Source organism: Arvicanthis niloticus, chromosome 19 (genome assembly GCF_011762505.2).
Source record: "Arvicanthis niloticus isolate mArvNil1 chromosome 19, mArvNil1.pat.X, whole genome shotgun sequence".
Taxonomy (NCBI): Eukaryota; Metazoa; Chordata; class Mammalia; order Rodentia; family Muridae; genus Arvicanthis; species Arvicanthis niloticus.
In genome coordinates, this window is record NC_047676.1 from 26,753,218 (window position 1) to 26,779,011 (window position 25,794).

Consider the following 25,794-nt stretch of genomic DNA (forward strand, 5'->3'; position numbering starts at 1 on the left):
TTGAGCCACTACAAGCAATTCATTGTCCCTTCCAGATACCAGCAACAGCCTACAGATGGTTGACCAGGAAAGACTGACCCGGGTTCAAGGGTAAAGGCTGAGTTTGACCAAGATATTCCCCCATGCAAAGCTCCATTTTCTTCTTTGCATCTGTAAGAGCCAGTGTTAGAAACCAGCTGTTTCTTGCATCTAAGTTCTTGCTAGATGGAAATACAACCTACTTCCTTGTTAAGAGATGTTTTCCTCTGGCTGCTCTGTACCTGTGAAATGTTGCTTCACAAAAACCAAAGAAACATGAGAAGCACCAAACCAGATACACTATTCCAAATAGCTCAAGATTGAGATAATTAATATAGTTAATTATTATTAAATAATAATATATTAATTATTATATTAATATAAATTTATATTTATATTTATAAATAATATATTATTATATAATATAATAATTAATATAATGGTTTTGCTGATTAAATCAAAGAACAAAAGGATGTTCCTAGCCTCTTTGTGATTATAAATTTAGAGAATTGATAGCATCGCTCTTAATAAAATGCACTTATTTGCAGATCATTCCATAGCTACTCACCCTGTCCCCTTGAGGCTTGTTGTGATCCTGAGTTCTTAATGAGGATGAGTAGACTAGTGTCTGATTCTGGGGGCTTCAGAGAAGCTCTAGAAGACAGTCAAGGTGTATAGAGAAACCATGGTTTTGTGCTGAGCAGCCAGAGAGAGTGAGGGAGGAACTGTACCACTGCCCTGTTCCAGCAAATAGAGTCTGAGAGCCATATGCTGCCCTTGAGCTGGCCAAAGTGGCAAATACTACCTTGGTCACTCCTGACACTCATCACCTGACCACATGAATCCAAAGAAAGTGTTGGGGGCCCGTGATAGTCTTCCAATGACAAAGCTCCCTTGGTCACAATAGGGGAGTAGGGGTCATCATTACTCTAAATAGGTCATTCTCACCTTCTAGGCAGACATGACCCAGTTCACTAGTGTGCCAGCTGTGCCTCAGCTGTCTTCCACAAGAGGTTTTTTGAGCCCCCACAAGCTTTGGTTCACATCAGGCAGTGGTCCCGCTTGAACTATCCCAGGGATCCCCTTCACAGACCAGGATGCCGCTCTGGAATACAACAGCCTGTCTGAGGACACATCGGTGGTGAAGACTCAACTGTGTGTCAGAATAGCCCAGGACAGTGTCTCAGTGGGAGGCTCCAACCTCAAGGAGGCTTGGGGAAAAAAATGTGACAAAGCAAAAAAGAGTTGTGACAACTGGGTCACCTGATCCCCTGGTGTTCTGAAAGCTGTGCCTAGCCTTATCTATCAGGTTTAAGCTGTTCACTCCATAACTGTAAGTGGTCCTCTCTGGACTTCCAGTCCCATCAAACTCCTAATATTGTTTCATCCCTACCATCCATTCTGGTACTTCCCAACCTAGATTCCCATTAAAATAAACCAAGAGGTTCTTAGAAATGCCAATGCCGTGGTCCCACCTCAGAACACCCAGTCATAGTGTCCAGGACACTGGGGCCCCGGGAGCTTCCAGGAGTTTTCACCATGATGAGTGGGGGCTGGAGTCATCCATCCATACTCTCTACAACCTGAGAGGAATAAAAATCGTAGCATGATTTGTTGATAGCACATGAAGGCCAAACACTACCTTAGCTCACTGACTTCTCCCAGCAAACCTATCTTGTCTATTTTACAGAAAAATCAGAAGGGTCACACAGTGGGAAAGGGATCATTGGGAACAGACCCTGTCAGTCTTCTAGTCTGTACTCTCTGCCTTCCTACAAAGCAGCACAGAAAGGTAAGCATAGACTACCAATTCCCCAGCTGCTAGGGAGCTGTTCATAACAAGCAAGCATCCCAGAGTGTCATGGGTTGATTGTGTGCATCCCAGAGACAAAGGTAGTGCAAAAACCCCTACACTTGTGAGTATGAATCTACTTTGAAATGATGTTTCCATAGATGACATCAATAAAATCCTTGGAGAAGATGAAGATGAGGATCAGGGAGATGCTTTTACAAGATGCCCGAGATTGAGAGATGCCTGAGATTGCCAGCAGGCTTCCCAGAGTTGAGCAGAGGCACAAGACAGTCACCCATCCTCTCAGGTCCCTTAGCAGAAACAGCTTCACTGACATCTTAATCTCCAACTTCCTGTTTTCAGAATGTGACAAGAAGATTCTCTCTTTGTGGCACTTTACTGTGGCAATCTTCAAGTAAATAAAGATGTGGTGTATGATAAGTTGAAGAAAAAAACAAAAACAAAAAACAAAAATCCAGGAGCAACAGTTCTCTGTTGTGTAGCACAGCAGACCAGCTATGGTCAACAGCATTTAATAGTCTATTTCAGAATAGCTAATAGAAAATATTAAATGTTTCTAACATAAAGAAATAATAAATTTTTTAAGATGACAGATGTCTATTGTCCAGATATTTATTTGTTGTATATACATATATTACATTTTACTCTATTTCTAAATATATACAATTACTATGTGACAATTAAAAATTAATTTTAAAAGCCAGCAGACTCTCAGAAGATGCTGTCCCCAGATCCAGGCCCTGCATGACTGGTTTTTCTGGGCACTGTGGTATACATCCTTAATCCCAGCATTCAGGAGCCAGAGGCAGGCAGATCTCTGTGAGTTTGAGGCCAACAGGGTTTACAAAGCAAATTCCAGGCCAGTCAGAACTATGTAGAAAGACCTTGTTTCACAAAGGAAAAGAAAAAGGAAGGAAGAAAGGAAAGAAGGAAGAAAGGAAGGAAGAAAGGGAAAAAAAAGACATGTATGCATGCCCCCATCCCTAACCCAGAAGCTATCCCCAGTTGGTAACTGCTTAAAAGGAAAGTTGTTGTTTTCTTGAGGGGTCTCAATGGAGAAACAAGCTACTCTGAAGGGTGGGCTGCATGCCCAGCAGTCGGTGGCCAAGAGGAAATGAACTCAACGGCATCCTTGGGAATTCCTTATCTCATAAAATCTTGTCAGGGCTTTTTTAAAAAATTAACTTTTACTTTGTTTTATTTATATTTCTCTTTATCCTACAGGTCTTTTCTGTGTATATTATGACCTCCAGTTTATCGCTTTTATGGGATTCCTGAGTGTGCAAACAACTCTGTGTGTATAGCTGTTCTCTTTAGCTCTTCAGATTCTGTTTGGTTTGTCCTATCTCTGTGTGTCGGGTTTTGTTTTATCTCCTTATACTTTATTATTATCACTAAGAATCCTGTTTGTTTTCTAAGGAGAGACAGAATGAGGTAGGTCTGGAGGGGAGGATGGAACTGGGAAGAGTGGAAGGAGGGAAAACCACAAGGATATATTACAGGAGAAAATATATTTTCAATGAAAGGAAGACCCTGCAGACTACCATCTTACACTTGAGACGGGAGTTCGATGATTTAGCCAATTGCACAAGTCTCAGGATGACGGATGGCAAACCTGCTTCAAAGAGTACCTGGTATTTCAATTCAATTCTTGTTTTCCTTTACTCTCGTATTTCCCATTAAGTTGGCTCAAGCCTGAGTTTATTATTAAATATTACTTGTGGGTTATCACTTCATATATCTTCCAGAATGTCTCTTGTACATTCAAAAATAGTATTCAAAAATACAGACTTAGCTATGATTCTTGTCTATGGTTTAAGTATCAACAGCACATCTGGAATCTTCTACCTCCTTGTAAAAGATGGAGTCCCAGTTATGTATAACTGGCTTGGGCTCTAAGAGGTCTCAGAGGATATATGCAGGCAATGGGCTCCTAAAATATCCTGGACTGCACCCCTGCATCCTGCCTGTCTTTCCTCCAGGATTCCAGGCAGGATGTTGGTACAGCTTGTAGTATAAGCAGCAAAGATATAGGTATATAGGAGAGTATGTGTAAAAACCCAGTCCCATAGCTCAGCTTTGCATGTTGGAGGCAAATATTTGTTTAGCCTTACAAAGGAGGCTGTTGTGAGATGTGTAGGTGCCCTGTGGCCTCCCCTGCTGTGCTCCAGCATGGTCTGGGTCCAAAGAGATCAGTTATGGTCTGTCAGTAGACAGTCAAGGGTTGTCCTGGATTCAACGTCTCTTTATATCAGGGCCAACTTAAAGAGAAGCTAATGAGGGAGACTGTTTGGCGGATTTTCAGAAACACTTGATGAGTGGCCCACATTTCCCTAGTCATCCTGAGTAAAAAAAAAAATACTTCTTGTACACAGTTGAGTGAATTCAGAGATCCTACAATCAAGGCTTTATATGTTTAATTGAAAATATAGATGTACTAAACTACAAACAAAATTAAAATCCTCCCCCCAGAAGAGGTCATTTAACAGGATTGGTCATTTATACCTAAGTCTTCTCCAGATCTTTTCTTGAGAAGTGTTATTTGGAGAAAATTTTAAGGAAAAAATCAGGATTAGGAAGCTGGCATTGCCCCTAGTTAGGAGATATGGCCATTTGCAGAAAAGGCAATCCGTGTTTGCCGGAAGACTCTCACAAGCGTGGTTTCTGTTTGCTAACACGAAACAAAAGCAGCAGAGGAACATGGAAGCGTGCTGCTCAGCGAGCCAAAGGTGCCATCACCGTGGTTGAATTACGTGGTTCAGGGAGTGACCCTGATCTGGTCAGCATCAGAATCTGAGTAATGATCTGTTTCTATGACCAAAACAGGGCAATGAGAAACGGATGTGCAAAGACTGGCACTGAAGTAAAATCTTTTACAGTGGAAAAACACAACTTCCTGTTGATTACGTAAGTTATACTATTAAATGAACAACACCTTTTCTGTAGGCGATAGACAAGAAGCCAAATCTGATTAGAGAAGTTTGTGATGGTGTGTGTGTGTGTGTGTGTGTGTGTGTGTGTCTGTGTGTGTGTGTGTATGTGTGTTTAAGGGAAATTGTTGAATAGCATCAAGCATTTGTGTTAGTCAAGGACTAAACAGGAAAAAAAGAGCCATGCTTGCTGTTTCAACAGAAAGACTTTAATAGGACGAACATGTTCAGCAAACATGCTTTATGTTGTCTGAATTTAGAGAAGGGGACCTGCAGAAAGGTTTGTAGGGGAAGACAACTATCCAACTAAAGATGCCACCTCTGCTGGGACCCAGTGAGATGCATTTTGGAAATATGAACAGGTGCTGACTCGGAGCTGCAGCTGCCAAGATGAAGGTGATTGTTTTAATGACACAAACAGCCAACAAAAGAAACAACAAATGAACCTGTTAACTCTCTAGCATCTTCTGGTACTCCATTACTTGAAGAAGAATCTCCGAATCTAGTGAAATCCCAGTCCCTGCATCCTAAGATATCATTTTGAAGGCTGAGTCAGAGCCAAGCAACTACTGCCCAGTTTCAATGACCTGATGCTCCAGCCTCTTCTCTGGGTATGTTTCTCCCACGAGGAACCCAGGCTCTGGGTCTTAGGAAAGTATCAGAGACACATCTGCCAAGCTTGTTTGTTCTACTTTCTTTCATAAATGCTATTTAGGTTACTTCTATTTTCTTATTAATTTGTTTCTTCACACAGAGGACAGTTTAATTATTTATATAAAAGCTTTATTTCCCCTGGAGCTTTGTCCAAGACCTCCCTCGGAAATCAATCCCATGTCTATAGTTCCCCTTCTTTTAGCTTCTAAATTCAGACAACACTAGCATCTCCCTGTTCTTCATCCTTAAGGGGCTGGTGTTTCTTTTAGTTACTATGTTTCTTGAATGTATTCTTTATAGTAAATTATTTGTTGAAATGCCAAATGTGACTTTGTTCTTCTGTTTAGTCCCTAATGGATACAAATGCCTGATATAAATACATCAGCCATAACACTAAATATGATTGAATTTGAGGTGCTCAAAAACGATCTTGTATGTCTCATTAAAGTGACCTATAGCTTCATATTGGACACTCCAGTGTTTATTTTTCTTACTGTACTGAAATAACTGTAGTGTACCACACTAAAACAACTTAAGGGAGGGCAGGTTTATTTTGGCCTACAGTTTGAAGGTACAGCCCATTGAAGAGAGAATCTCTTATAAGCAACACCTTTCAATAAAAAGACCTATGGCCAACGAGCTGAAGCAGGAAATGGGAGGCGAAACACTGTGAAGAAAAGAGAGGATTCTGGGAAATAATAAAAGGTGTGAGATTCACCAGGGAACATGGAGGAGGTCAGAAGCATGGGAGTTGAGCAGAGGTAACAGGCTGTATAGATGAGCTCAGGAGAGAACAAAAGGAGAGATTTGCCTGGGAACGCTGAGGAGACAGACGTAAGCCAGCCATGTAGCTGAGTGAGGGTTAGGATAAAGAGAGATTTGGGCTGGAAGGTTGAGGAGATCGATGTAGACCAGCAGATAGCTGAACTCAGGATATAATAAAGAGGAGATGTGCCCAGACTTGGATGCATGAAGCTGGAGAGAGGTAGCTAACCATGTGAAAGACATAGAATAGTTTGAATGGGTTAAATAAGTCATGAGCTGGTACTAGAGTGAGCCAAAGCTTGTGGCCTAGGCATTTATTAATCAATAGTCTCAGAGTCATCATTCTGGAGCAGGGGCAGGGATGAACAATGGATCTACTTTTTGCAGTACATCATGGTACGACAAGAATAGCAGCTACAGGAAGAAGAGAGAGGTAAGGGCTGGCACTCAACTTGCTTTGTCCTTTGTTTTTTATTATTTTACAGTAATCTTTATTATTTTATAGTATACACGCACACACACATATATACAAATAGACACAGAGGCCAGAGGCATTGGAGCCCCCTACAGCTAAAGTTTTAAGTAATTGTGATCTGCCTAACACGGGTGCTGGGAAGCAAACCTGGATCCTCTGCAAGAGCATGGTGTGCTCTCAACCACTGGGCCATCGCTCCAGCTCACTTTCTCTTGTTTATTCAGCCTAGGATCCCAGTCCATGGGCTGGTGCTATCCTCCCATGTTTAGTGTGAGTCATCCCACTTTAGTTAACACAGTCTAGGAACCCCCTCACTAATACGCCCAGAGGTTTACCTACTAGGTGATTCTGTATCGTGTCAAGTTGACACTATTAACTATCACAGACACTAACATTACCTTTCCAGGACTGGCCCTTTTAATGCCTCTTCACTCACTGAGAAACAGAGGTTCACTTCCATGTGTAGAAGCAATTCAATATGTAAATTAGTGCAATTCGGGCTTCAATGAAGTCAGAGGTAGAAAAACACTTAGGATCCTTATTTCCCAGAAGGACTAGCACCCTAAGTCACTGAAAGGCAAACTATGTTCACAGAGAAGGGGAGACAAGATCTTCCTATTCTACAGCAAGATCCAGAAAGGTCATGACTGGCTAGCAGGCTAGAAAGTATAAATCACTATAGCAGTTTTGAGTTCATAGATGGCCTTCAGGCTGTACTTCTTGCTCATTGGGAACCTCTGCCTTTCTCATAAGGCCTTAAGCTGATGAGATGAAGCTGTTTTGGTTTCATTTCTGTTGCTCTGATCACACATACTGATGGGGACAACATGGGCAAGGAATCAGTTTATCTGGCTTAGAGTTTTCAGGTCATTATTGCATGGCAGTCAAGGCAGAAATGAAAGCACCAAGTTCACAGTCAAGAGCAGAGAGAAAGGAATATACCCATGCTACAAACAAGCTGCTACTCAGCTAGTCCTCATTAATCTGTCACAGTCTAGGACTCAGGGAATGATGCCACCCACAGTGGGCTGGGTCCTTCCATATCCATCCACAGTCTCCCACAGACCTGCCCATAGGCCAGTCTGATCCAGGCTAGTCCTCATTCAGGCATTCTTCCCAGGTGATTATAGGTCACGGAAACTGGAAGCTTAAAGCTAACCATCTCATAGACTTATTAGATTATTAAGGTGTCTTAGTGTCTTTTCTATCGCTGTAGGAAAATAGCGACCGTGGCAACTTATAAAAGATTTAATTGGGTTTATGATTTCAAAATGTTAGCATTTATGATGGCTGTGCAAAGGCATTATGGTAGGTGCCCAGAGCAGCAGCTGAATATTCACATCCTGATCTACAGGCAGGAGATATGGACCACACTGGGAATAATGTAAGTGTTTTGAAACCTCAAAGCCCATCCCTAGTGATGCACCTCTGTTGGGGACCGCACTAGTCCCACGTTGGGGTGGCCAAAAAAATGTCTCAGCCTGAGCAAAATGTTGAGGCCTGGGCCGACCCACATTTGGGCGGCCACTGTATCCCGGCCCAAGCTGCTGCTCCCGGTCTGCAGGTCGGGTTTCAGCAAGAGCGAGGATGAGGGCAGATTCTACCTAATGTCTGATGTGTATGAATCTCTCTCTCTGGTCTGATGTCTGGTTCTGTCTTCTATAGTCTGATTCTAAGCCACGCCTCTAAGTTACACCTTTAATCATGCCCTTAGGTCTTGTCTCTAACTCTGATCTCTATACTTCTAAGTCACACACCTTTAATCTCACTCGCCTTTAATCTCAAGGTATCTAAACCAAGATTATCGGAGTGTTCTCAGCTGTTGTAGGCTATTGTAATTCAAGTCTCATGTCAGGGTATATGGCTCAAGATGGCTGCAAAGCTGATAGCCGCTTTCTGCTAAAAGTCAGCCCCCAACACACCTCCCTGAACAAGGCCATACCTCCTATTCCTCCCAAACAGTTCCATCAATATTCTACACATATGTTTTTATGAGCCTATGAAAGTCCCTTCTCATTAAAACCATCAAAGAATGATAATGTAATTTATCCAAAGACTAATAATTTAAGTGTCAGTCACATTGAAAAAAAAATGCCTTTATAGCAATATCTAGATTAGTTTGTGACCAGACAATTGAGCACTATAAGTCATCCAATTTGTCTCATATAATTCACATTTTAAAAAGTAAATAGGGGGCTGGGTAGATGGCTTAGCTGCATTAGCTCAAAGATTCTTAGAGTTTCAGACACACTTTCACCCATTAGGCAGTTCCGTCTATGATCCATCAATCCTAATATGTTCTTATATCTTGATCATTGTCTCTCTGGCTGAAACACTTCTCATTCAGTATGTTTCTTCAAGATTTTTCCAATGCATTTTTCTAATGTTAAGATACATTGACAAGCTGTTCATTTATAATTTAGCATGATTTATATGACACATAAAATTTATTTAGGGCTTGGCAAATATTATTCTCTCCCTTCCTTGCAAAAAAAACAGTCTCATTCTCGTTCTTTCATAAGTAATTCATGGTATGTTTGATATTCTGTGGTATGAGAGACTCCATCAGGATGCCTTTAAGATAGATTCTCCATGACAATGTTATATGTTACACTGGTCATATAACATGAAATGTACCTTTGCTGTCTCTTTACTGAATCCTATCATATTTACCTGTAAATTGAGACAGTACAGAAACCTATAGGATTCCAGAACAAGATGTTGGCATCTATAAGCCACTGAACTAGCCAGTTTTAAAGCTACTCAGTTGTCTTCTATGTGAGACATGTGGGTTCTGTGTTCATAATTTGAGACATATTAACTCTGACTTCACCATCTTACCCCTGAATGCTCTTTATGTAGCTGTCTTTTCAACTGAGATGCTGATAGGAATAGAAATAGCATGGTTGCCATGGTAACTAGCATGGTTGCCATGGTAACTAGCATGGTTGCCATGGTACCTTGTTCTGCAACTGATGCATCATAAGCATTTCATCAATCCCCATCAAGAGAATATATTGAAAATATAAAATAAGTTTACTGATAATAATGAGCTGGCTACTTAAAGGCTGCTTAAGGTTAAATGTGTGTGTGTGTGTGTGTGTGTGTGTGTGTGTGTGTGTGTGTATCCTAAGATATATAAGTATAGGTAATATTATATATATATGCATATATATATATACCTGAGATCCACTCCGTATATGTATACACACATATTTAGTATATATTTTATAAATAAATAAATAAAATAGGTGAAGGAAATCCTTCACACTTTAATATCCTCCCCCAAATACTTCTGGCAGAAGCAGAGTAATTTCTCAATATGACCAGTCACTTTTCCTTCCTGGAAGCCTTCAGAAGTTTCTCTCCACAGACACAAATCTCTGCCTTCAGTCAATAATTTTCTTCCTGCACACTTCTCAGCCTCCTCTGAGGTTACCCTGGGGCCATATGGCTGGGTTCTGGCCAGTAGATGTAAGGGGCAAGCCACTTCTGAGGTTGGCCTTCAACAACATGAAGGGAGACCATATTACCTTTCCTTTCCTCAAACCCTGACTTTGGAGGCTATGTATTCTGTACGGTGAGGTTGTGGTGGCAGATCCTCTGCACGCTAGGTTCCTCAGAGACTGGCTGCAGATGATGCTTTGCTAACCCTAGAAGACATCTACTCTAGTGAAGGTACTCTGTACCGTCATTAAATTGTCACCATAGACACCAGCTAAAATACACCCTTAGCTAGCTGTCTGGTTTCTTGGATCCTCTCAGAGTACAAAACATTTTATCATAAGATTTCCAAATTGAAAATTGTATTTATTTGTTGTATTCTTTTATTGTGTGTGTGTGTGTGTGTGTGTGTGTGTGTGTGTGTATCACATAATGAAAAAAATTCTCATTACTGTACTTTATTTTGAGACAGGGTCACATGTAACCCAGGCTGGTTCCAAACTGGTTATATAACCTAGGCTGGCCTTGAACTCCTGACTCTCCTGCATCTTCCACATTACTGATACAGGCATTAGATATCACACCTGCCTCACCATTGTATTTTTAATACTCCACATGGTGCTAGATATAATAAATCTGGTATGAATTTGCTAATGAATAAGTGGACATGTGGACAGATGGGGATTGATTTTAGTGTCAGATCCACCTGAGTTTGAGTACCAGCTTCTCGATGTTCTGTCCTGGCTACCTTAACCATTCTAAGCTTCCACTTCTCATTAACAAAATGAAATGCATAACTTAAAGAGCTGCTAAAAGATTTAAAGGGGTAGCTACGCCATCTCTATAGCATCAATCCTGAGATCCGCTATCAACAGTGGCCATTGTTAATTAGAAGTTATTAAGAAGACAATGTCAAGTCAATGTAAGTTTTGCTATGCCTCACACAAATGATTTACCAATTGTAACGTGAATCAAGGAACTGAAAAGAAAAAGAAAATGTTTGTTTAGTTCACAGGAATAAGACAGTCTCTTTCTGTTTATTTTAGTTGGCAGTGAGAAATTTCACCTCGTCAAATTTCATTTTCAGATATTACTGGGCGTTGGTGTTCAATCAATAGTTTGGGAGTCTAATACAATTTAAAAGTTTGTCCTTATCCACTTCATTTCTTAAAGTTCATATTTGGAAAAAAAAAATAGTGATGGCTGTCTGGATAGAAACAAAGACAAACATCCTGAGAGGGAATAAAGCTAAGTTTATGAAAAATCCATATGAAACGTTGAGTTTGCCATCAGAATTAATCATCGGATCCTGCCAATAATGGCGCAGCTCTGTCTTGCCTGCTTTCATGGTTTGCCACAGTCTGTTCCAGGACTTTGCAAGTAAGTATTAAGGAGTGGAATGTTTCCACATGAGTAATGCTGGTGCTAGACACCCCACCCGAACCACAAGGGGAGCAGAGCTGGAACTGGCGTCCCAGATACATTTCTTTATTCCCAGCCTTAAACTAGACAATAAAGGAAAGGCTCTTGGATGGTAAACCTGGAGTCTCCCCAGCCGTGTCCCATCAATTCCTGTCTGCTGGTGTGGCATGCTGCTCTCATCTCTCACCTCCGACAGCTTCATTTGTCTGCATACTTTTCCACAAACACAGTCAAGATCCACCATCCATCCAAGGCAGCATCCCTGGCTGGCCCATTTAGGATAGACTCTGATGCAAAAATCAAGTGATTTTTATGCGCTTAATGGAAATGTGTACTGGCTGAGAGGTTACATGTTTTATAAGCAGTAAGGGCACCCAGGGATTTTAGGAGACACTGCAGTCCACTTAACTGAAGTTTTCCACCTTATTGGTACAAACAGTGGCTCAAAAAAGGAGAAATAACACAGCCTAAGATACAGCTATTCAGAAGCAGCACCAGCACTAAAACATAGATCTGTTGATAGCCAGGTGAGCATTCTTCAGGATTCATGCCAGATGTGGTTTGTATGCACCACAATGAAATATTGCCCTCAGTACAGCTCTCTCCCAGACACCCAAGTCATTTATATACAATGCACAGTATTTAAATAATACTTGTGACTATCACCCCATGCATTTAACCACACCTAGATGACTTATGATATCTAGTACAATGCAAAAGCTATATTATTTGCCATTACACTGTACTGTTTCAGAAAATCCTTATCTTTAAAAGTTTCTGTTTCCTTTTTAATTTTTTTTCACCTTTTCTGTTTCTCCTTACTTGTTTTGATCGTCGCGATCACTGCTGACCATATGTAGACCAAAGCCATGTGTATTAATTCGAGATTTAGAGATAAACAAGAGAAACCCTCACAGGATGTCTTAGGCAGAAAAGGCTTGCCCTGGGAAGCTTTAGGGATTACAGGCTTATTGGGAGGTAGAAGCTCAGACTTCAAAACATGTAAGAGAAATAGTTTGGAGAGTCCTGGACAAGAAGTTGATTATTTTTCCATAGAAGCTGTCAAGCTGTAATGTAACATCCATTGAGTCAGACACTACTGATTGTCCACTCGTGAAGCTGTCAGGACTAATTCTGAACCTTTGTTGACTGATCCTAAGTAACATGCCCATGCCATCATTACTGCTTGAAAAGAATAAAAGAAGCCACCATACTCAATGGTGGAGAGTAAGCTTTGAGTAGACCAGTATGAGGAGGAATTCTCACATAGAAAGGAGTCAGATATTGAATGACCAACACAGTAGCAGAAGACAATGAACAAAGATGAAGAATTCAAGGTTCATGAAAAAAACATCTGAGGCTGACATACTAGGGGAAATCTAAACTGACCACTGTCTTATTACTTGTGTTTTGCTTATGAGTTCAGGCGAAGGTGAGAGGTATATATTGTCAATGTAATGAAATTCCCACTGCTATAAATGGATTTTCAAGATGCAAATGGAAAGTGTGAAGCTGATGAATTAAAGCCGACACAGATTCCTGACTGTGACCCCTTGGTGCTAAGAAGCCGGCATGTTGTCTAAGCCTAAGGCTTTACTAATAAGTTAAGCTCCAGAGAGGGATACAATTCTCCAGCAGTCATGCCAATCAATGTCTCATATTTTCCAAGATGCGCTGGGAAATCTGCATGCATCTGTCTTCGGCTCTGAAGCACACAACAGCTGTGGGACAGCTGTTCAGCCTTGAGAAGATAGGGTTCATTGTTCCCTGGTATCCCCCACTCAAAATCTGGTCCTTCTGCTCAAACCACTACAGCTCTAGATAACAAAGACTTAAACAACAGATTCTGCAAAGATTAATACATTTGTTCAGAAGTATTAAAATGGGAATCTGTAAGTCATAGTAAATTATGGACATATTCCAGAAGGACAAGACGATGGGAGACTTACAAAGGTGGAATGAGGTCTACAAAGATATAGATAAATATTTTCTGATATAGAAAAATAACACATGGCTATTATAAGGTTAATAACAAGGGAAGGGTCCAGTTAACTGGACAGATGATTGTTGAGTAGATCTTGCAGAAAGATTTTCTGTGTAAAAGGCTATTGTGAGGTGGTGCAATTGTAATGATACTGAAGTGTTTAGTGCCAGGTCTTTATATTATTCGGAAGCACAAGGTCCCCTCCTTCATAGGTTCCTAGGTTCATTTGCTTAATATATGGTGATGACCTGAAACAAGTGACTCTATGTTGATTCTGAACACTTTCACAGGGACAAGCTCCCGTGGGACGTATTACATGACTCTGTCATTGTCATTAGAACTTCACAACTTCACTTAATAGGAGCGGCCTCCATCACCTATACCATGAAATGTGTCAGTTTACTTTTTTTTAATGAGTTGATTTTTCTCTACATATTATATAACATTTTACTGAAAAAAATATTTTTAAAATCTCAACTTTTTATGGAACAACTTCATAATTTTGTGTTTTTATGTTTAGCTTTCTTAATTCTTTTTTTTTTTTTTTTAAATATGTGGACCCCTGTGAAAAAGGAGTTTGTACGTGACTATTGGACTTTCATTTAAGAGGGACCCTTGACTCTTCAGGAATTGAATTTGTAATCCCTTAAGTATTTCAGCATTGTAAAGATGTTACTTATGTAAATCTGCTTTCAGATGTAGGAATTATTATCAAGGTTACAGAAACAGCTCATTCTTCCATGGAGGAGAGAGAGCAGATGGGTCAGTGCTATGCCAGTTATGTATTTCCCAATTTTTTTTTTGAGATCCAATTTTTTATTTATTCACTTTATATCCTACTCATTACCCCTCCTCTCAGTCACCCCGCCCACAATCCTTCCCCCATCCCCCTCCCCTTTTCCTCTGAGAGGGTAGAGGCCTCCTTGGGTATCTCCCCCCCTCCCCCGACATTAGCACATCAAGTCTTTGTGGGGCTAGGCACACCCTCTCCCACTGAAGCCAGACAAGTCAGCCCAGCTAGAAGAACATATCCCATGTACAGGCAACAGCCTTTAGGATAGTCCCCACTCCAGTTGTTCAGGACCTACATGAAGACCAAGCTGCACATCTGCTACATATGTTCGGGGAGTTAGGGGTAGGGGGCAGGGCTAGGTCTAGCTTGTTGTGCTCTTTGGTTAGTGGTTCAGTCTCTGTGAGTCCCAAGGGTCCAGGTTAGATAATTCTGTTTTTCTTCCTGTGAGATTTTTATCCCCTTCGGAGTCCGCAATCCTTCTTTCTAACCTTCCATAAGAGTCACCAAGCCCCATCCACTGTTTGGCTGGGTGTCTGCATCTGTCTGAGTCAGCTGCTGGGTGAAGCCCCTCAGAGGACAGCCATGCTGTCTGCAAGCATCACAAAGTATTATAAATAGTATTAGGGATTGATGCTTGCCTGTGGGATGTGTCTCAAGTTGGGCTGGTTATTGGTTGGCTATTCTTTCAGTCTCTTTTCCATCCCTGTCCTTGCATTTCTGGTAGACAGAATATATTTTGCATCAAAAGTTTTGTGGGTTGGTTGGTGTCCTTATAGCTCCACTTGGGATCCTGCCTGGCTATAGGAGGTGGCTTCTTCAGAGTCCATATCCTCAATGCTGTGAGTCACAACTACAATCACCCCCATTGCTTCTTGGGCACCTCCCCTATCCCAGGTCTCTGTCACATCCTTAAGATGCCACTCCCATCCCTATCAGTTGCAGATTTCCATTCATTCTCATGGCTGTCTGGCCATCTCAGAGCTGATTTATTTGTAATCTGTTCATTCATTGCATTCAATTTACTCTTTGATGACAACCTTGGCCTGACATTTTTTGCCATAGTCCTTAACCATTTAGCAAACACTGTATGTAACCAACCACTTTATGGGTTTCCTTTGTCAATCATTTTTGCAGTCACCTGCTCATTATCCCAGTGTCTTATTGTCATCATCCTTGGATAGACTGATTTTGTGTTCAGCACAATGGCCTCCCACCTACTTGACATGCACACAACACGACATTCCACACACTTAGCAATGTTCCTCACAGAGATGGGCCTGGTACTTTTGTAAGGTTTACAGCTTTGTGAGTTCCACATCCTAGACCATCAGGGATGAGGGTGGTCTTCAGCACTGTTAACATAGCCAACAGCAATGCCTTCCTCAGCCATGGCAGCGGGTTAGGATAAAGCCTAATTGTGCACACATCCAAGCCTCTGCCTTGGCATCACTCACTCCATGTTGGAGGGGTGCATGATTTTTCTTGATTCCAGAAAAAAAAAAAAATGGTTAGTTACCCAGAAATCAAAATTTGATTTGATCCCCTGCTTCAATAAAAAAAATTGTGCAGTTATGACAAGTTGGTTCTAGGGCACTATGTATGGTTACACAACAGACCTCACATTAAGGGAAGGAGGAACTACAAAAACCGGTGCAATCATGATGCTGTCTTGAACTTTCTCTTAGTTGTCTTGTACTCATTTTTTCTTCATGGCATGGACCGTCTGTGAATAATACCAAACAGGCACTGGGGTCTTTGTTTACCTTTCTGGATAATTTTAAAAATATCATTTGAGGATGTATAGTATCCTTACCTAATTTTGCCATGACATTTGTATTCTAATGACATGGTCCAGCTAGAAGATATATATTTTTTTTAAATTAGAGATAATATTCAAACAGAAAAATGAACAAGGGTAAGTACAAATTTGACAAAACAGATAATGACTTCAATGTTACACTTTAATTCTCCCTTTAATGAAAGTGAATGGGGGCAAGAAGACAAATGTGGACCTTTGGTTGTTTATTAAGAATTATAAAACTGATGTGGGGCTGGAGAGATGCCTCAGTGGTTAAGAACACTTACTGATCTTCCAAAGGACCTGAATTCGATTGCCAGCACCCACATCAGATGACTCAAGTATGTAACTCCAAGTCCAAGTAATCCCATTTTTCTGGTCTTAGAGGAGCATCTGTACTCATATAAACATACCAACATACAGATACATATACCTGCACATGATTAATAATAAAAACAAATAATGTCTTTTAACATTGAAAACTTTCAGAAATTTTTCTGAATTTCTAGGAATATGCTTAATCGTAAATTTTAAACTTTATAAATTTATAAAATTTATAAAATTTTCAATTTTATATCTACTAACCTGTTTCCTCTGAAACTATTAAGCCACAGTGATGCAAACAAACACTCTGTAAAACAGCCAGCCTTTACAGCATGTGAAACAGTCAGTACAACAGGTGCCATATGAATCGTTGGAGACCAGAGTCATTGAAATTTTGGTCAAGATGAACTAAAGAATCACCAAAAACAACAGTGATGACTTGTTGCCAGTGGGGCTCAGAGGCACTAAGGATGCATGCGTGTAAGACAGTCAGCAGAAGAGAAAGGCAACACTGAGCTTGTAAATTTTAGGAGTTTTAGATATGGAACGCTGTTTTCCAGGAAATAGTTTGCATGGGGACAGATTATGCAGAGGGACATTTTTCCTCCTTCCTGTCACATGTCTGCCTGGATACGTGCAAGGCATCTCTTCACTGTTCATCCTTTCCAGCACATGTCCTGTAATTCTTACTAGAATCCATTCTCCAGAAAGATAAACTTTTTACCAAATAGACCCTAAATGTGTTTTCTAGGTTTTTTTTTTTTTTTTGCCAAGGAAATATTTGTCATTAAATGATCCTTTTTAAAATGAGGGTTAGTTTCTCAGAGCCCATGAGACCTGGCCTTGAAGCAGTGAGGAAGGCTGAAGGCCAGGAGCTTGCACTAAAAGATAGCCAACTTGGGCTAGGGGTGTGGTTCATCAGGAAAAAGAGGCCCTCCCTAGCAGGCACAAGATCTGGACACAGCACCAGGAAAAAGCAAAGGTAGACAACTTTATTCAGAGATAACAGGATCCAGGTGGTACTTCAAACCCCTAGAACTAGTACCTCCTCAAGGGACAGAATAAGCACTTCCTTTCCACTGTAATATCTCAATGTCAGTGGGTCCTCTAGAAAAGAGCCATTTGGACAAAGCACTTGGGCTCAGTGGTTAAAAAAAAAAAAATCTTGCTTCAGCTCTTTGGCTTCCTGAGCTCTAGACCTGGACAATCTTGGAAGGGAAGATGGGGAGGACATGTGTCACCCTGGCAATGGATGAGTGCTCAGTCTGGCCAAGAGCATATGTGCAGGTTTACAGACCCTGCTGAAGCCTGAAGACAGGACCCATGAGTCCACTGGGTGTCACAACAGGACTTGCTTTCTGATCCTTTTTCCCCCTCTCTGGATGCCAACTGGGGCTACTTATCGTTTGAAGTGTGATCCTCACCTGTGACCTTTGCTCATCTTCTCTGATGGTCTCTAAAATTCACATGCGCTTCTCAAACTTGGGTTTTGTCAGCATTATCTCAAAGCTGTTGATTTTCAGTGTGGATGGAAAGCCAGAAAGGAAAAGGGGTTTGAAGAAAGCTACACGGGGAAGAGAAGCTGAAGAGATGAGGAACAAGCCAGAGCTACTTAGCGACTTCCCATGAGTTCCTGCTAAGATTAACATATTTAACCACACCTTGATTCCGTGGTGCACTGAGCTGCCACTCAGCACACTGGCAGACAAAAGGATCCCAGAGAAATGTCCTCTTCATCAGAATATGATAGCCTCAAGTCCAGACAGAGAAGCCTGAGTAAGACAAATGATGGGCTGTCGAGTGAGGTTTGGCTGACACTTGCATACTGGAGCAGAGAAGGGATAAAAACATTAGCCAGCAAGCTCTCTCTGTGTTTCCCTGCTTTCTTTAGGAGGTGGCTTAAAGCTAAGGCAATGTGCTAAGCTGTATTGACTTCAAGGAAGTGCAATACAGTCAACTGTTCAATGCCAATAGTCATTGTTGAGAGAAAAATCATCTCAAGCATATATAGAGTCTTAGCCTGTTCTCTTTGGGTTGGAATATGGGCATATCTCACTCTTTTTTCATGTGTGGGCACTATACTTTGTTATGTCTACAGTAGTGGTATGTTATATTGCAAGTATAGATACATAAATTAATAAGTTCACTTAGATTTGGTTTGCGAGAATTTTATTGAATATTTTTGCATTGATATTCATAAGGGAGATTGGTCTGAAGTTCTCTTTCATTGTTGGGTCTTTGTGTGGTTTAAGTATGAGCATAACTGTGGCTTCATAAAACGTGCTGGGTAGTGTTCCTTCTGTTTCTATTTTGTGGAATAGTTTATAGAGAATTGGTATTAGGTCTTCTTGGAAGGTCTGATAGAATTCTGCACTAAAACCATCTGAATTTCAAGAATGTGGCTCTGCTGATTGTTGATGCTGTAGATACTGCTGATAAAATTACCCATGGCCTGAGGTCAGTATTTCTATTTTGGTCAAGCTTCAAAAATGGCATATATAGCTTGATCATGCTAGCCCTTTTAGTCCTGGGAATACTTTTATTCCTGCCCATCGTGTTAAAGCTTTTCTTCAACAACATCAACATGTTGGTAGCCAAGTACATGGCTTGAACCTGAAAATGGACCCCCAGACAGTTATTAAATTAACAGGCTGGCAAGCCAAGGATAGGTAAGATTCTGCACAGAACCTTACCAACCAAAGACAGAAGTGAATTGCTTTTGATAATGCATATTCCATGATGTGTAAGGAAGGCATTCTTGTCAGAATGACCTAACACAGGCTCAGTCTTGTTAAAGAAATAAAAAACAGGCAGAGGTGGAGAGCCTTTGGGGCTGCTTGGCAAAAATCTGACATAGGACAAGAACAAGGAAATGGGCTGTTTGGCAGGAATATGACATTGGCCAAGGACAAGAAAGTAGGCTTCAGGCAGAAATCTGACATTAGGCTAGAACAAAGAAGTAATTTCAGGTAGAAATCTAAGTCTTAGGCTATAACAAAGAAGTAATTTCAGGTAGAAATCTAAGTCTTAGGCTATAACAAAGAAGTAATCTCAGGCAGGAACCTAAATATTAGGCTAGAACAAAGAAGTAATTTCAGACAGGATTCTAAATTTTAGGCTAGAACAAGGAAGCAGGCTTCAGACATGAAAATGACCTTGGGCTAGGACAGGGAAGTAGGCTCAGATACTTTGGTCATCCTGATATGCCCTAGAAACAGTGATCAAGGGAGTGTTCACATAATTGGGTTTAATGCCTTGTTTGTTCTTTGACTATTTCTGTTTATTATCTTACTTGTTTCTTGACTATTTGCATCTATTGTATTGCTAGACCCTCAACCTAGAACTGACCTTAATACATGCAGGTAATCAAAATGGTATAAAAACATAAAGGAGGAGGGGGATGGGATAGGGGGTTCTAAGGAGGGGAAATGGGAAAAGAGGATGACATCTGTATTGTAAGTAAATAAAATATCCAATAAAAAAATAAGTCCACTTAGGCCTGGAACTCATTCTGTGTATTTTATTCACCTAGAAGTTAACACAGTAATAGCTTTCACTGGATAAACTTTGAATGACTGAAATTTTTATGAATGGTTGTATCCTCAGGAAGACAGTCACAAAGATACCCAGTGCTATCTTCCTGGAATATGACATGGGAACAAAAATGTTAAGACTTTGAACTGACTGACTACAACAATTCCCTCTCCTCCAGGATCCATAGTGAACAGGAAACACAAGGCTTTGGCTATATGAATAAAGTTAGAGCAAAGTTTTTGATTGGATGCAGGAAATCTGAAGATGCTGTCAGTGTTTCTTATAAGGACCCGGTTCACCCTGAATTAGGCCCACACTACTCACTACTTCATGCCTTAGTCTGTTTGGAAGAGTGTAAGAAATGCCAGAGGTAGGGTGGCTTTATTTCAAGTGTCAGGGTCTCTTTTCTAGTTCACAGACAACACATGTTTAAGGAGGTCATGGGTCTCATGAGAACTCTACTATCAAGACATAATACTCTCCCAAGGGAATTAAACCCTGCTATTATCACTTTAGTAGCTACAACCTCAAAAGCTATGGGGACACACAAGCATTCAGTCCCTCGCTCCTCTGTAAGGGATCAGTCGAGATACAGTCACTCTGAAGTCATGGGGTTAGGACTTCAACATTGTTGGGGGCCGACTTTTAGCAGAAAGCGGCTATCAGCTTTGCAGCCATCTTGAGCCATATACCCTGACATGAGACTTGGATTACAATAGCCTACAACAGCTGAGCACACTCTGATAATCTTGGTTTAGATACCTTGAGATTAAAGGTGTGTGAGATTAAAAGTGTGTGAGATTAAAGGTGTGTGACTTAAGAGTATGACTTAGAAGTATAGAGATCAGAGTTAGAGACAAGACCTAAGGGCATGATTAAAGGTGTGACCGAAAGGCATGGCTTAGAAGTGAGGCATATAAAAGGCAGAGACAGAACAGAACAGAGAACCAGACACAGCAAAGAGAAGACAGGTAGCAGGCACTTGGAAGAGAACTTGGAAGAAGTAACTTGGAACTTGGAGGGACTAGGAGCTAGGGACTAGGCACTAGGAACTCAAGACTTAGGACTTAGACTGAAGAATAAACGGGATTGAATTACACTCTGTCTGGTCTTCTCGCTCTTGCTGAACCCCGACCCGCGGACTGGAGTGGCAGCTTGGGCCAGGATACAGTGGCCGCCCAAACGTGGGTCGCTCCGGGCCTCAACATTTTGCTTGGGCCGCGACATTTTTTGGCCGCCCCAACGTGGGGCTAGTGTGGACCCCAAGACAACATGTGTATACTGATGGAACACACAAGTGTGCCTCAAATGTTATAGCCTACAAAAAGCCCAGGACATTTCTAAAGTCCTAATATCCCAGTTCCAACATGTTCCACATTCACTATAACTACCACACCCTCTGGTTGTGGGTCCTCCATCTCCCTAGAACAAGACAGACTAAGGATTCTAACATGGCAACAAATAACCACAGTTCTAAAGACATGATCTGTGAATAGGCCACGAGTCCTCATGCTAGCTTTCCTACAAGGACCTCTTGTGTAAATATTTCCTCATTTCAGATGACTTCACTCTTCGGCTTTTGAGATTAGCCCACATGTATTGGGGCCTTTGTGACCCCTCAAATTACCACAGAGTCTGATCCTCCCTCTTTTGCACTGTGTCTAGTTTTCAAGTAGCTAACTTCCTGTGAGAACAAAGAACAATTGTACTGATAAGCAAGGGACTGGGGTAGTGTGTTTGTCTGTGTCTGTGTGTGTGTGTGTGTGTGTGTGTGTGTGTGTGTGTGTGTACAAGCATGCCACAGCACAAGTACGGAAGTCAAAGGGCAACTTGTGAAACATAGTTCTGTTCTTTCACTATATAGTTTCTGGGGATTCGTCTCAGATCATTGGATTTGGTGGCAAAAACTACTGAAGCATCTCTCCAGCCCAGAATTTTTTAATCAATAAAAGGTAGTTTATGTGGAATTTTGACCATTAAGGTTCTCAGTCATTTGTATACTCCACATTATGGAGTCCGAGGTCTGATTTATATTTTAATTTCATATAAAAATCACTGTCACAATAATATCTTACCTGCATCTGGCAAAGCAAGTGATACCATCTCCTAGCCAAGTAAAATCATGACATAAACTTTCACTCATGCTCCCAGCAAAACACTGGAGCCAGAAGCTAAATGTGAGCCAAAGAACAACAGCCAAGGAATTTTCCAAAGCTATGTGTTATCTAGATTGAGAAATGTTGGAACACGGTCACGAGAATGATGGATAGTGAATAATACCTTGGGGACCTGTGCAACAGGCTCCAGGAAAAAAGGCAGAGAGCCTTTTACCTCAAGTGCATTTTGTCCCCTGGATTGTTCCTGGATGTGATTTCGTGACTCCTGTGACAAATGTTTACATTCAGCCCATAAGATATGCTTATTCTTGTTGGATGTCAGATCATAGCTATAGATCCCAGTCTTGTCAGTGTACCTGAATCTGCATATAACCTTCTGCCTTTCTTTCGAGACTTCTCAGATATAATCTAGAAGGCATGCCAGGCAATTGTGTTTAAATTCATCTGCCTGAAAACGTTCTGGGAAAGGGCTATTCTGTTGATATTTATTGTGTGCTTACTGACAACATTCATGTAGGTTTTGTCATGTTTTTCTGAAATCAACATTCTTTGGCTCGTTGCTTTCTTGTTACATCCACATATAAAAGTGCACTAAAACTGAAGTGACTTTGGCTACAGCATGAGACTGTAGTCTGCCCAATTCTTTCAGGTCCTCCAGTCCCAGGTCTCACGGACACAGGTCTACATAGGTCAGCAAACATCAACAGAGAAAAGTCAAGGTGTTTGAGAAGGCTATTTTATAGCCAAGTCTGATAAGAAGCTGGAAGTGAGCATTGGCTGCTGGACAGTTTTCTTTGATTCATTTGGTTAAAAAGCCATTTCTCTCCCCCAGATCTCATTATGACTGCACTCTAGGAGGTGACCCTTCAGTGTCAGCAACAAATACGTAAGTCTAAGTATACTTACGTATGGACAACTGCATCCCTCCACATGCTCAAGCCGATTGAGGTGGTGTACCTGCTCCATCTATTCAGTCTCACTGACCTGTTTATATCGCTGTGGGTTTTGTCTTTCTGAGGAGGAATTCTGGCAATAATGGCAACCCAGTGCCTCTCAATGTAGAAAAAGTGTCAGTGTGTCCAACACACAGCGGAAGCATCAGCTTTCTAGTGCTGCCCACCTCTAAGGAGCCAGTGCATAGCCCGATGCTAGGCGAATGAAAGAAAGGTGAAAACCAGCATAGAATGAGGAAGGCTAAGGAGAAACTAAGTCTCCAAAAGGCTGGATCTCCACAGCATAAAATGACAATGAACAAGTAACATATAATGACCAAGAAGAAGGGGGAATTTTGTTTGGTGGGCGTGACGGTTTGTCTTGGTTTAGGAGTTGACTGGCTCTGGAGTCAGCTAACAGAAAAGCTTGGGGCACACATGTGAGGTGGTGGTGGTGGTGGTGGTGGTGGTGGTGGTGGTGGTGATGATGATGATGTTAACTGAAGTGGGAAGACATATTATAAGTGTAGACTGTGTCCCCTGGCAGAGATACTCCTACCTTCAGAGGTGGGATCATTAGGAAAGCACCTCTACCCAGAGCCATCTTGGCAGCCCAGGTCTCAGGTATTTTTGAGTACTGAATTGTCTTCTAACTGTGGCTAACATCCCTCATGGCCAGGAGAAGCCAAATTTTTTGGCCTTCCAACCTGAACTGAAAACTAATGGCTCTCCAAGAATCCCACAGACACAGTGGATCTCAACCTTCCTAACCCTGTGACCCTTAAATACAGCTTCTCATGTTGTGGTGACCCCCGACCATAAAATTATTTTGTTACTCTTTTGTAACTGTAATTTTGCAACTGTTAGGAATTATAATGTAAATATCTGAGATTTTCAATGATCTTGGGTGAACCCTGTGAAAGGGTCGTTCAATAACCGAAGGGGTCTCAACTCATTGCCTCACTGCTCCAACCATCAACACCATATTGGGACAGCTAAGGAATCCAAACTCATGTTCTGAGAAGCTGCAGGCTTTCATCCTTTTCAATGTGGAGACAGCTATTCCTGAACTCCAAGACTGTATCCTGTGAGCCCATCTAATACATACCATTTTTATATACTAAGTATGTATGCATGTATGTATGTATATGTGTGAATACATATGTATGCATGTATATGTGTATATATGTGTGTATACATATATGTAGGTATGTGTGTATGTATGTGTCTATATGTATACATGTATTTATGTATCTGTATACATGTGTGTATGTGTATATGTATGTGTTCACATAGCATATCAATTCTGTTCCTCTTCGAAACCCTCACTGATACAATCAGGATATGATAGTTATCTGCAGACTGATTTCCTTAGAGTCTTTCTAACATTTGAAAGTGGCAACTACTGCCCTAAAATATGTAGACTGAGCATTGGTTGAATGTTTGGCTTACATGAAAATTAAAGGCTAGTCAGCCTCATAACGGGTCCAAATATGTAGGATAATGAAGTCTTTTTTCTGTGTGTGGTTTCTCTCCTGTTGAGTTCTTATGAAAAGAGACCCTGCTTTGTGGTCTCTCAGAGCCCAGCTCAGTGACTTCTTCCACAGACCACTGCCCTTTGACTATTCCCAACAACAAACCCACAGGATCAGAAAAAGAGGATTATATATAACTCTAGTAAGTTAAGACACTCCTGGTAACCTAGGCCCCTTTGTTCCAGCATTTTCTATCATGGAAGGCAGCCATTACAGTCTGAAAAGGATGCCTTCATACAAATGGGCTTTCTGGACTCTGACCATCATCATGAAGTCAGTCCCTAAATGCAAATCCCAGATGCTGCCTCTAACCTGACCGCAGGCCACATAGCAGTCCTTGAGCTACTAACACGGCCAAGCCGCTAGCTCTCCGAAGTTCATCTGGGAATCCCACTCTGCTGGAATGAGAGAAACAGCTGCAAGACTCATTCCATCCCCTGGAGTAAGGAGGAGGAAAAATGCACATTCTGGCTTACTTGTTAAAAACCGAGAGCCTTTTCATTACGCGGGGTCCCTTTGCTTCTGAAGAGCAATGTCGGTGGAGTTACTCAGCTGCTGGGGTCTCAGCATTCAGACACTCAGGTTCTGAGACGGGGTTGTGGACGCCATGTCTCACCTTGGTGGGTGGAGAGCATACTGACTAGTTGGCTCCTCTGAGATCCTTAACCACCAGGAAGTGAGAGAAAGAGGATGGTCGGCAACTTCTAGACTGAACATATTGCACGGCTTCGGAACAGATAGGAAGATTAATGTAAAACACTGTTAGTTCAGCGGGAATAAAAAAACAACAATAAAAAAAAATTAATCTGAGTCACATATAAGCAACCATGCCCCAGGATGAGGAATTCAGGTCACCCTGACTGACATGTTCCAAAGTGGAAGTAGTCACATGAAATGTTTTATTATCACAGGGGGAAAAATGAAAGTTATAAGCCAAAATCTATTATCTAATTTAAAAATGTGTGCTCTTTTCTTGACATTTGTGATATTGACTGTGTGCTTGAAAGGCTCAAAAAGAGGTCTATAAAGAGATGCACACAGGTCCCCTCATTCCAGGAACTTTTTCGAGTTGCCTGATTTGAAAAGAGGAATGATTTAGGATTGGAAAGGGTTTTGCTCACCGGTCACACCAGGAATTGTTCCAAGGCCACTAATGATACCAGGATCAAGTGGATGGGACATTTGGACAGGCAAAGCAGGCTGTGATGTCAGGAAGAACTCAGAAAAAGCTGAAGGGATTCGAGCAGGGGCACGTG

General features: G+C 41.3%; 1 long non-coding RNA gene across 1 annotated transcript; it reads right to left on the reverse strand.

Annotated features, from left to right (window-relative positions):
• Positions 1 to 479: 479 nt before the first annotated feature.
• Positions 480 to 25,794, reverse strand: LOC143435155 (uncharacterized). The gene is made up of 4 exons (XR_013105164.1): positions 25,660 to 25,794; positions 25,015 to 25,264; positions 1,494 to 1,601; positions 480 to 672 (listed from the first exon to the last, which is right to left on the reverse strand). It is a non-coding gene; the product is annotated as an uncharacterized LOC143435155 (long non-coding RNA).